General features: G+C 38.6%; 1 protein-coding gene across 4 annotated transcripts in view; it reads left to right on the top strand.

The window, feature by feature from the left end:
* SNX7 (sorting nexin 7) overlaps positions 1 to 12180 on the top strand; it is a 124770-nt gene that overhangs the window by 693 nt on the left and 111897 nt on the right. The window contains exon 1 of one of the 4 annotated variants that reach the window (XM_060622855.3): positions 127 to 255. The exons of the other annotated variants lie outside the window; for them this stretch is intronic. The gene's annotated coding sequence lies outside the window, so the exon portion shown is untranslated. Of the gene's footprint in view, positions 1 to 126; positions 256 to 12180 lie in introns of those variants that run through there. 4 annotated transcript variants of the gene reach the window in all.

Below are 12180 nucleotides of genomic sequence, written 5' to 3'. Positions count from 1 at the left end.
GTCTGCAAAGTTGTGATTTACCCCCCCCCGCCCCCCCTTTTTCTCTTTCCCTTTTCTTCTCTGACGCGGACACCTCATCCGGACGGTTTCCGAACCTGGGAGGCAGTGACCCGAAAAGTGCCCCCGCCCTAGCAGCTTCTTTTCGGGCGCAACCAGCCCCGAACTCTGGGAGAGATTTCATCCTAGTCTAGAGAAATGATTCCTGATTTAGTGTTACTGATTGTGGGTCTCAGGCCGGGGTGACTGACACCCGAGGTGAGTCTCAAGCCCAGCGAGAAGAGGTGGCATGGGAATCCCCTCTTCAGAGAAAACGGTTCCTGGGTCCAACAGGAAGCTCCTCTGTTACGGAGTTGAGGATTTTTCGGCCAGCAACTGCTACCCAACCCACCGCCAGCCGCTTTCGTTTTTCCTTTCCCCGGGGAAATCTAGGACCAAAGGGCCCTCTTAACTTGTAGTATAGTTGCAGGGAAACTGATGGTTAGTGGTAGGCTTGTGGCGCTTGTAGACCGGTGGTTGTAATTTCTTTTAGGAAAAGAAAAATACCTTTCTTGCAGGGCTGTTAGAATGTCAACCAAGTTTCTTAACGTTGCCGCTGATAGAAGACTTGCGATGACAACAGTGTATTAACTGATAAGAAGTCTATGCAGTACTTACATGTTAGTTACCTTGAGGTGTTAGGTAAAGCAGCATTCCTAACCACAGCTATATTCTGGGAGAGTGAACTCAAGTTACCAAATTGAACAAACAGACTGTGGCCTCAGAGAGGGATATGCAAAACTCCTTTCTCCCCTAAGGATTGAATGCAATGGTAGGCACGATTGTATTCTAGATGTTCAGAGAGTGTCAGCTTTGTGCTCTTGAGAAAGTTAATTTGACCTTTCAATGTGTTTAAATCCTAAAGCATTGGAATTATTTTATGTTCACTTGTAAAAAAAAAATTAACACTGCCTTTTTATATTCCACACATACTGTATGTTCAGACCAAGGACAATTGGCCAGTGCTTTGCAATGCCTTCTAAGAAACTATGAGTCTAGGCGTATTGGTGTAGGGCTCTGCATTGTGAAACTCCCAGCATGGGGTAGGGAGAATGTTGGGAGTGGCAGTTGTGTATCACAATCATCTAGGATTGTTTTGTCCTGTGCTTTCTCTTTCCCCAGATTCTAAGTTTCCCAGCCCCTTCTTACAAATGCCCCCTTTGTCAGAGGCAGATCTAAGGAGAAGCTATTTGAAATTTAAACTTCAGATGTTCCTTTGCTTTAGGCCTCTGGAAATGTTGAAAGTTACTGAAAATTGTCGATGTTCTAGGTTGCACCCAGAAACATTTCTAAGTTAGCATGTCTGGTAAATTGCCTAAAGCTATCTCAGAAGATCTCAGAAGACATCTCAGAAGAAAGGAATCTAGATCTCGAAGGCTCCAAAGAGCTGTTGAGATTTCTTTTCTCTTTCTAGATGAACATTTGTTTTTTCTTTCTAATTTTGTTCTGTAAGTTTTTTTTTTATAAGGATGTAAGCTTCAGCTCCATACACCTGGACCCGCCCTACTTGTTAGTGTATAACTACACGTGTAGACACTTAGAAAAAGTTAAGAACCACTTTTGTAGAAGCTGGCTGGCCGCATAGGTTAAGGTAAAGAAAGATATAATGTTTGTTAAAGTCTGAAAACAATACTTGGAAAAATTTTAAGTTTTAGCTACCTACTTGTATTTCATTTAGTTGAATTTTACAACCATTAACCACAGTTAGTTAGACAAGCAGATTTAAGAAAGTCCTCTCCATTGGGCCTGTTGTCTCTACCACTCCCTTTTCATAGCCTGCTCCTCTGTAGAACTCTCCCACTGACCAGTTTACCCTGGGGTGCTTTCAACAATTACTTCTAAAGTATACTGTCATTACCCTTTAGTACTTTGAGATCCACTACTTTCATATTTAGCGTTCGTTTCCATTAGATTATTTGTGAATATGTGTCACACTCCCCTCCAGAAGTTTTTTAAAGAGTGGCATCTTTGGCTTATTATTAATTCTTTTCTTCCCACGATGGAAGTGCATGACAAGTACATGTTAAATATTTTTTGTGTAAGATACTGTGCTAAGTATTTGGAAAAAAGAAATACATGATTCAGTTCTTGCTGTCAGTCTTGGAGTCCAGGTGGAAGATGTGACAGAAGTTCTAAATGGCAACATAAATCAGCAGAGATGGAAAACAAAACAATGTATTGTTCTGAGTTTTCAAGTAATCCAGTGAGGAGAAAAATGATACCAAATCTCAAGAGACCATAGGGAATGTAGACGATATTGACTTCAAAGAGTCAATATATATGTTGGAAGGTAGGGGAACATGACCAATGATTCAAAAACACAAAAAGGACAAACATTATAATAATACTGTAATAGTGTTAGAGCTGAGCCAAAATGACCTGCAGCTTGCAAAAAAATTTAGAGAAAAGAGTCCAGTTTCTCTATTTTTTTAAAAAAGTTATTTTTTAAAGAAATAACATATGAAAATAAAATATATAGCCTTTATTTTTATTAAATACTGTTATATGTAGAAGGAGTAACTGAAACATAGCAAAGGTAGCTAAGTCACAGTGAAACACTGAGGTACTTACCTGGTACTCAGTAAATGATAGATCTTGTTATTGGTCTTTCTAAAAGGTATTCGGGTCTACAAAATGAGATCTATTATCATCTAAGATAAACTGCCAATTTACAGATGGAATTATCCTCACCACTAGTCATCTTTGAGGGGACATGGATTGTAGGCTGGTGCACCACAACTAAAAAAGAAAAAAAATAAATAAAAAATCCTTTTTAAATTTTATTTATTATTTTTTCAAAAAAAAATTTAATGTTTGTTTATTTTTGAGAGAGAGTGAGACAGAGTGTGAGCGGGGGAGGGCCAGAGAGAGAGCGAGACACAGAATCTGAAGCAGGCTCCAGGTTCTGAGCTGTCAGCACAGAGCCCGATGTAGGGCTCCAACCATGAACTGTGAGAACATGACCTGAGCCGAAGTCGGACGCAACCGACTGAGCCACCCAGGCGCCCCCAAAACTGTTTTTTTAATGTAATGGGCAAAAAGGAAGCTCTGGAAGGTATAGGTAGGCTTAATTTCAGTCTCCAGCAAAGCTATGAGAGCAATAGAACTTTTTAGTATTTTGTTTATAAACACTTTGAAAAGAGAGAGGTGATCTGGTTTTATAAGAAGGATAGAAAATTGTTTTTATGATAAATCAGAAATACGACAATGAGCATGTTTATTTAAACAATGCTTTTGAAAGAATCACTCATTTTTGTGAAAAACGTTCTTTTTGAAAGAATAATAGAATATAGCTTTTGAGACAACCAGTTCCTATGTATATTGGAAATCTGTCAATCCCAACATAGTGATAGAGGGACATAATTATTCCATTCAACAATTCTGTCAGATACATAGAAGAAGATAATGGAAGTTTGGTTATTAATTTTTCATATTTGTTCCCTGAACTGTCTCTGTTCAGTTATGGCCCTGATAACAATCAGAATTCTCTACAGTGACTGAAATGAAGAATGTTTAACACAAGAACTACTTATAGAATTTGGGGCAGGGTTCAGGAACAAACGAAGGATACTGAGGTAGTTAGAAACTTGCTGAGGCCAAAAAAAAAAAAAAAAAAAAAAAAATCCATTGGCACCTAGCGTTTAATGGGAAGAGAACAGATACAGTGTTGCTGGAATCCGATGAAAGCTGGATCTGTAGAAAGGGGGCCACTTTCACAGGAGCTGTATTTACAGAGAGATGTAGCCAGAAGTGTGCCTCTGCCAGAAATGTGGTGCCAAAGGAAGGAAGAAATAGGCAGTATACTCCTTGAGTTCCTCTCCTCCTGCTATTGGATCTCCTGCTTGTGACCTTCTCTGGGCAAGCCACTCAGGTGATGTTATCTGTAGGGGTTGGCCTCCCAAGCACAGAGTAGATAGATGGTGGGAGCTGGCAGATTGGGGGTGAAAATAAAGAATAACCAGCATAAGACATAGTACAAAAATGTGGCCAGTAGCTTTGGATAAAGATAGCCACATCTCTATCTCCTATCCTGTATGCATCCTATATGCTCTTCTGTGACCTTCCACCTTCCTATCGAGAGATGGGATCTCTGCCCCCTCCTTGAATCTGGGTGGGATTGCGACTGCCTGATCAATAAGGTGTGGTGGAGGCGATACTGTGCAGCCCCCAAGGCTAGATTCAAAAAGGCAGTGCAGGTTGTGCTTTATCCAGCGGGACACTGTGCTTTTTGGATCTGATATGTAAGAAATGTCTGTATTTGAAATCCTGGCTCCACGGCTTAATAGCTTTGTTTCCTTGGGCAAATTACTTAGCGTCTCAATGCCTCAGATTCTTCATCTGTAAAATGAGGACTGATAATAAACATGAGAATTAAATGAGTTACTATGTGTAAAGAATTTGTGAATAGTTCCTGCCTTTAGTCAGCACTGTTGACTCTTCAGCAGCTATGCACAGGCACCATAGGATTCTGTTGTCCAAAAAGAACTGCAATAATGGGCATATTCTATATCTGCCTGTCTAAATGTCGCAGCCACTAGTCACATGTGGCTTTTGAACACTTGACATGTGACTAGTACATCTAAGGAACTGACCTTTTAATTGTATTTAATTAAAAATAGAAGCTGTAAGGGCACTTGGGTGGCTCGGTTGGTTGAGTGTCCGACTTCAGCTCAGGTCATGATCTCGCAGGCTGTGAGTTGGAGCCCCGCATTGGGCTCTGTGCTGACAGCTCGGATTCTGTGTCTCCCTCTCTTTCTGCCCCTCCCCCACTCACACTCTGTCTCTGTCTCTCTCTCTCTCAAAAATAAACAAACATTAAAAAAAGTAAAAAAAATAAAATAAAAATAGAAGTTGTCGACTGTGGCTAGTGACTATCAGTTTGAGCAGAAGCCTAAACAGATCATTATTTTATTACTGGCTTAACTTATGGTTACTCAAGAAATGTGAATAAATGAGTGAGTAGTTCCCTTGGTGATGTGCACTGAAATATACAAAACAACACACATATTGTACATACATATGCACACACATATGTGCATACATATGTGTGTAATGTGTGAATGTATGAATGTATATGTATGTATAGGTTATGTGTGTGCATATAGTGTGCAAGCATCCATGAATATATGTGAATATTTGTGTGTATATGTGTGTGTGCATTCTCAACTAACTCACTTAAAATCTAGAATGTAGGATTATAGCAGTCAGGTCATGTATTCTCCTTTCCCTGGCCTACATCCTGATCCTGCCTCAGTGGGTCTTACCATTTTGATGGTTAAAAAAAAGAGGAACTCATAAAGCAAAGGAAAGTAGCACCGATCTAGGACATTTATACCTACTGCTACAGGTTCCACCATCTACCATCATAGCCTTCTTACATGTTAAGTACTCTTATATTCCTCCCAGAGGAGGAAGAATGGTGAGTGAAGTAGAAAGGAGCTAAAAAATCCTCAAGATCTGGGGAGCCTGGGTTGCTCAGTCATTTAAACATCCAACTTTGACTCAGGTCATGAGCTCATGGCTCATGAGTTCAAGCCCCGTGTTGGACTCTGTGCTGACAGCTCAGAGCCTGGAGCCTGCTTCAGATTCTGTGTCTCCCTCTCTTTCTGCCCCTTCCCCACTCATACTCCTTCTCTCTCTCTCTCTCTCTCTCTCTCTCTCTCTCAAAAATAAATAAACATTAAACAAATCCTCAAATTCTCCTTATGTGTAAGCATATATGGTCAGCAATAGAATGTAAATAAATAAATAAATTTCGGAGTAAGTTTAGGGAGACCTTGAATGGGATCATTTTAGGTACAAACCTTCCTAGTGGTTTTCAGTGACTGAAAGAAAGATCAGTTTACACAAATGACATGATATTGAATCCAAACAGACACCATATTTTCAAGGTCGTAGGGAGTATTAGTTGTAGTCTGTAATCTGAATTGTCCATGCCACTTCTGAAGTTTCATTCCATTCTCTGTATTTTAAAGGGAAATCAATGTCTCTATCAGAAATTGGCAGAGGGATATATTATCTCATCCAGATGCCAGTGCCCTGTTATTGATTCTTTGGAATGCTGTATTGAGACTGAGCCTGAGATCTTGTTTGGGCTGTTAGCAGACAGAGGGCTTGGATCCATCCACACTGTCTTACACTAGCATGAGCATTGGGGAAGGCTGCCCCAGCAAGTCTTGCCACACATGTGCCATTGTGAAGGAGAATAAACAAAGGGGTTTCACTGATGCTGTGTTTTGACATATGAAGAAAGGCTGAGGAAGAACAAAAAGTAGTTTAGCTTGGAAAAGACTTCGGTTAATTCTTTACGAAGAGTTGTTATGATCTAGGTTGGTTAGATGATTGTAGTTTTGAAGGGTGAAACTAGAACTGCTAGGTCAAAAATATGAGGAGACAAGTTTTAGGTTCATTTATGGATGAATTTTCTTTAATGTTTATTATTTTGTGAGAGGGAGAGTACGAGCGAGCAAGTAGGGGAGGGGCAGAGGGGGGTGGAGAGAGAGAATCCCAAGTAGGCTCTGCACAGACAGCAGAGAGCCTGATGCAGGGTTCAAACTCCAGACCCTTGAGATTATGACCTGAGCCGAAGTTGGATGCTTATCCAACTGAGCCACCTCGGCACTCCAATAGAAGGATTTTCTAATTGAAGTCTCCAAAATGAAAAGGGATGACTCAGCATGGTTGTGAATTCTGCCACTAAAAAAGTTTTAGCACAAGCTGGATGACTAACTGTCCCAGAGGAGAGGAGGGTGTGACCATCGGACCATCTCTTTCCACTATTAAGAGGCTGTTACAAATGGAATTTTAACTTACTAAATTCAATGGCAAGAGCAGTGGAAAGTCTTAATTAGATGATCCTACTCCTCTCTTCAACCTAATTCCCAAATCAAACTATGTTCTGCCACTACCTAGTTTTTATATCTCTCTTCCCACATTGGTTATTGTTTCCATTTAATTCTCTGCTGGTGATGTGACAATTTCTTACATAGCCCAGATAAAATACTTAGCATTACCTTCTACTTACCCTTTCATTCATTCTCCATGTCCCGACATGTAAAAAGTCCCCATCAGTTTTATCTTCTTGGTATCTCTGGAATCAGTGCCTTCTTTCTGTTCCCATTGCTACAAGCAGAGTTGTTCTACAGCTACTTCTGAGAACTGCTGAGATAGTTTCATAAAGTCTGAGTCTTCTCATCTTCTGCCTCTAGTCTATCCCACATGCTCACAAGTATGCTGATGTTTCCAGAGCACACATTTTGCCACTCGAGGGGCTTGATCAGGCTGCACGCTGGCTCTCCTGCCTCCAGATTGTGTCCTCTACAGCCTTACTACTCAAGTGTCTATGAATCTATCACATCACCTGGGCGCTCCTTAGAAATGCAGTCATAGAACCCACTTTCCAGGCCAAATGAATCAATCTATAGGTTTCCAGGACTCCCCAGTGATTTGTTTGCACCTTACAATTTGAAAAGTACTGATCTAGAAGCACTGATGTAGGTTGTTTCACTTTGTTTCACAAATTCCTTTGTGTTTTTTATGGCCTAATGTGAAGTTTTCTCTTACCTAAGAGTTTCTTCATTCTTCAGCTAGAATTAATTTCTTCACTGTGTGCTTCCCATAATACTGTTTTCAATCTCGTAATACTACATTGTCTTATGAAGAGGTATTTATTTCTTATCTGTAAAATTTTGATTGCTTGTTTGTTTCCAATAGATTACAATTCTTGATGGTAAGGGAATAAGAACTTTAAATATTTATGGGATAAATATGTTAATGAATGATATGGCCTGTGACTTTTTTTCCCGTGTGTATAGACCCAGTTATTACAGTAATTTGCCAATGATCTGTTTTCAGTAAATTCAGTTTGTATTGTGTTGGTCTTTCCTATCAGGATACTAAACCAAATAGAATTAAAACAAATTGGTCTTAATAAATGGTCAGTAAATATTATTGCTGGATGACACAGAGCTATGTTAAGTGTCACTCCTGGACAAAATATCCTGTTTGGATTGTATTAGAAGAAATAAACACAAAGCAAACAAAACAAAACCAAAAACCCAAGGGAATCATTTAGGAACCTTCTTTCACCTGGAAAAATAATTTTTTTTTAAAGCCAGTAGCACCTATCTCAATCAGGAAGCTCAGTTGCAAGCAATGGAAACTAATTATGGCAGGAAAGGAATGAAATGGTGAATATTAGCTGGCTCACAGAGTAGATTTGAAGGCTGGAAATGCAGGTGCAGAAAGGGATAGGCACCAGCAGAAACTATAGTCAATGTTATATTTGGAAAAGGGACTGGATGTTGTATAGCCAAAAGATAAAAATCCATGGGAACCTTTAGCAAAGGTTTTTATGCAGACAACAGTATTTATTTATTTATTGGTCCATGACAATGGGGAGTATTATTAAAAATATTTTTGGAAAATGATTTCAAAAGTCTCCAGATTTGAATAGAATATACTATAAAAAGTATACTTTATTGAGTTCTTATTTTTAAAGGTTTTTATACTTTTTAAGTAATCTCTACACCTAATGTGGGGCTCGATCATGACCCTGAGATCAGGAGTCCCATGCCTTTCCAGCCAGCCTGGCGCCCCTACTGTATTGAGTTTTAAAGGTGGAATTTTATTTCTGTATCCTTGAGGTTCTGAGAGGATATTCTAGTATAACTCTGCACTGATAACCTGCTACAGTTTTACAAATGAGTGTGATCAAAAAAACCAGATTCAATAGCTTTCGGTTGTAGTGTTCAAAATTTATTTTATTCTTGTATTTATTTGTATCCCACACTTTCCAAAGAGGACAGAAGAGGCTGTAATAAGACTAATTGTGAAGTTAAAATAAACTTTTACAGTTACTCACTTTAGGAATGCATGTTAAAGTTTTCTCAATAAACAAGTGAAAATTTATATGCTTGAAAGATTTTCTGATTTAAATGGAATATTGTAGTAGCTCTGGAACTGCATATACCAATCATGCTGGGTAACACAATGTTGATACCTATAGTGCTAATAAAAAAGGATAGAGTCAGGAAATCAAATTTATTAGCAAATACCGATGTAAAAAAATCAGTAAAATGCACTTATGATAAAACAGAAGGTTAAACCAGTAGTTTTAAAAATCAAAACTGAAATAATTATGTATTTATATATAATGCACATATGTGTGTATAATTATATATATATATACAAGTGTGTATGTGTGTGTGTATACATATACACACATGTTTGTTTTACTTTGAGAAATGCTTTGGTATAACATACTCTTTGTGATTGTTTTTAAACTAACTTCAGTGAGGTATAATTTATATACTATAAACTTCATCCAGAGGTGAATGATTTTTTTTAATTAAATTTAATGAGTTGTACAATCATCACTGCAAACCGGTTTTAGACCACTTTTATATTCCCCCCCCCACCACCAAATCCATCACATCATTTACAATTAATCTCTGTTTTTACTCCCATAGACAAGCATTAATCTACTATTTTCTGTCTCTACAGATTTGCCTTTTCAGGAAATTTCATATAAATTGAATCAGGAAATATGTGGTCTTTTGTCTCTGTTCTCTTTCATTTAGCATAATACTTTTAGGTTCATTTTCTTGTAATTTTATTATTTTTTAGTCATGGCTTTAATTTTTTGGTATAAGAAATAAAATTTCTATTTTAAAATGAAAAAGGTTAGGGGTGCCTGGGTGGCTCAGTCGGTTGAGCATCTGACTTCGGCTCAGGTCATGATCTCACAGTTCGTGAGTTCAAGTCCCGCGTCAGGCTCTGTGCTGATGGCTTGGAGCCTGGAGCCTGCTTCAGATTCTGTGTCTCCCTCTCTCTCTCCCCCTCCCCCACTCGCACTCTGTCTCTCTCTGTCTCAAAAATAAAGTAAACATTTAAAAAAAATGAAAAAGGTTAATCATTTACAATAAAACATTAGAAAGAGAAATTCTACTTAATATTGAAAGCCTTATTATGTGTGATCAAAAGCAAATGGCAAACTCTTGGTATAGGAATCTTCAAAATTGGGGGAAAAAAAATCCCTAATTTGTTCTTTGGTACTAACTCTGAGAAAGTTAAACGTGTGTATGTACATACATACATATATGCATACATACATAAATGCATTTTTATATATTTAATTGAACATTGAATGATTATTTTCATCAACTTTCACTAGTTATGCTGTAGTACAGGCCACAAGATCTCAGTGGCTTGCTTATAATAAAAGCTTATTTCTTTCTCGTAAACCTGTCAACTGTAACTGAACTGTGAGTCTGTTCCAAGTTTTGAGTCTGTTACACATGTCTTCTTCATTTAGGGATCAAGACTGAAGGAGAGACTCCTAACTGGGACATGACATTCCTCTGGCAGAGGGAAAAGAATATGAGTGCTGGTGGAAATAGGCAATGGCTTTCAAATCTGCCCAGATATATACCATTATCCAAATAAGTCACTGATCAAATCCATTGCGGTGGGAAACTAATCCTTCCATAGGAGGTGCTGAAAGTCACCTGGCAGTTGACTAGGAGATATAATCCTCTCATAGGAAGACAGAGGGTCACTGGGAACAATCATATCATCTCCCACAATGACAAAGTTATAGGCAAACGGCATGTTGGACCTCTCTGAATAAGTAAAACCATTTTTTTCTATAGGTATTAAATACAAAAAAGGAAATTGTCCACTAGGTAAGAAATTATCCAGTCATTAGTCCAATCAGCTAATGCTTATGATAGTCTCAAGCCCATATGGATCCTTAAAAACCTCTAGTTGTACAACAGATTTCTTGCTTTTGGACAATGAATGTGGAACATTCATTTATCGTGGAGTTCTCCCATCTTGTTTTTCAAGACCTATAGAATGAGGATGTGAATACTTAATAATTCTGAGGCAGTTCATGTTAAAATGAGTTTTGTTGTTTATACCTTCAAAGCTATTTGCTTTGTTGCAGCCATTTGCCACCTTTCTGGTCCTCCCGCATTCTGAGTTCTTTCCTGTCATAGACTTCATTGGTTTTCCAGACCAGAATCCGTTTCCCTCAGTGTTTTTCATGATTGGCTCCTTTTCAACATTACCTCCTTAAAGACACTTCCCCTTATAGCTCTGTCAAGAGCATCCCCCTTGCTCCCTACCTTTAACTCCTTAACCCCAGCAACCCACCCTACTTTTTTTGGGGAATTTACTCCCTTGTTTGTCAATACCTACTCATATCTGGATTTTCTTGTTTTTTCTCTATCTTTACTTATTATCTCCAACCCTCCCACTTAACTAAAGTGTAAACTTCATAAGAGCCTCAGAAGCATGCCAGTCTTGGCTGCTGTTACAGCCCCAATCCAGTGCCTGACACATGCTTGACATTCAGTGAACATTTGTAGAATGAAGTAAAGCTGCTATACTGGGTGCTTTTTGTGTGCGCACATGTGCTGGAAGTGATGGTTGAGCCTTGGCTCTGCCAGTTGAGATCAGAGATTTATTATCATCCCTTGTGGTTGATAAACTTATGATTTATAAAATGCAGATGATGATAATTGCACTGACTTCCATCATGTTATTGAGATGATGAAATGAAATAGAGTAAGTATATGGTGCAAAGGCACAGTCGCTGTCCTGTATTTGCTATTTAGAAAATTTCAGTATTTGCTATTATGGTATATAAATATAAGATTAATGTTTTTAAGTTTTATAAGCATCTGTTTTGCACTTGTAATGAGATCTTCAGAGACTCACACACATATTTGTTCCTGTACATTTTTTAGTTACTATTGAGAGTGCTACTGGAATTCTGGTATTGTCTTTTTTTTTTTTAATTCTTTTTTTCTTAATGTTTTTATTTATTTTTGAGACAGAGAGAGACAGAGCATGAGCAGGGGAGGGGCAGAGAGAGAGGGAGACACAGAATCTGAAGCAGGTTCCAGGCTCCGAGCTATTAGCACAGAGCCCGATGCGGCGCTCAAACTCAAAGACTGTGAGATCATGACCTGAGCCGAAGTCAGACGCTCAACTGACTGAGCCACCCAGGCGCCCCTGGTATTGTCTTTTAAATGCTTTATTACAGGCTTACTCATTTTATTGCTCTTTCCTTTACTGCAGGCTTTGCAAATATGGCATTTTTTACAAATTGGAGGTTTGCGGTAACCCTGTGTCAAG

The sequence above is a fragment of the Panthera onca genome, chromosome C1 (assembly GCF_046562875.1).
Source record: "Panthera onca isolate mPanOnc1 chromosome C1, mPanOnc1 haplotype 2, whole genome shotgun sequence".
In the NCBI taxonomy this organism is placed as follows: Eukaryota; Metazoa; Chordata; class Mammalia; order Carnivora; family Felidae; genus Panthera; species Panthera onca.
This window is presented reverse-complemented; position numbering and strand designations above follow the sequence as displayed.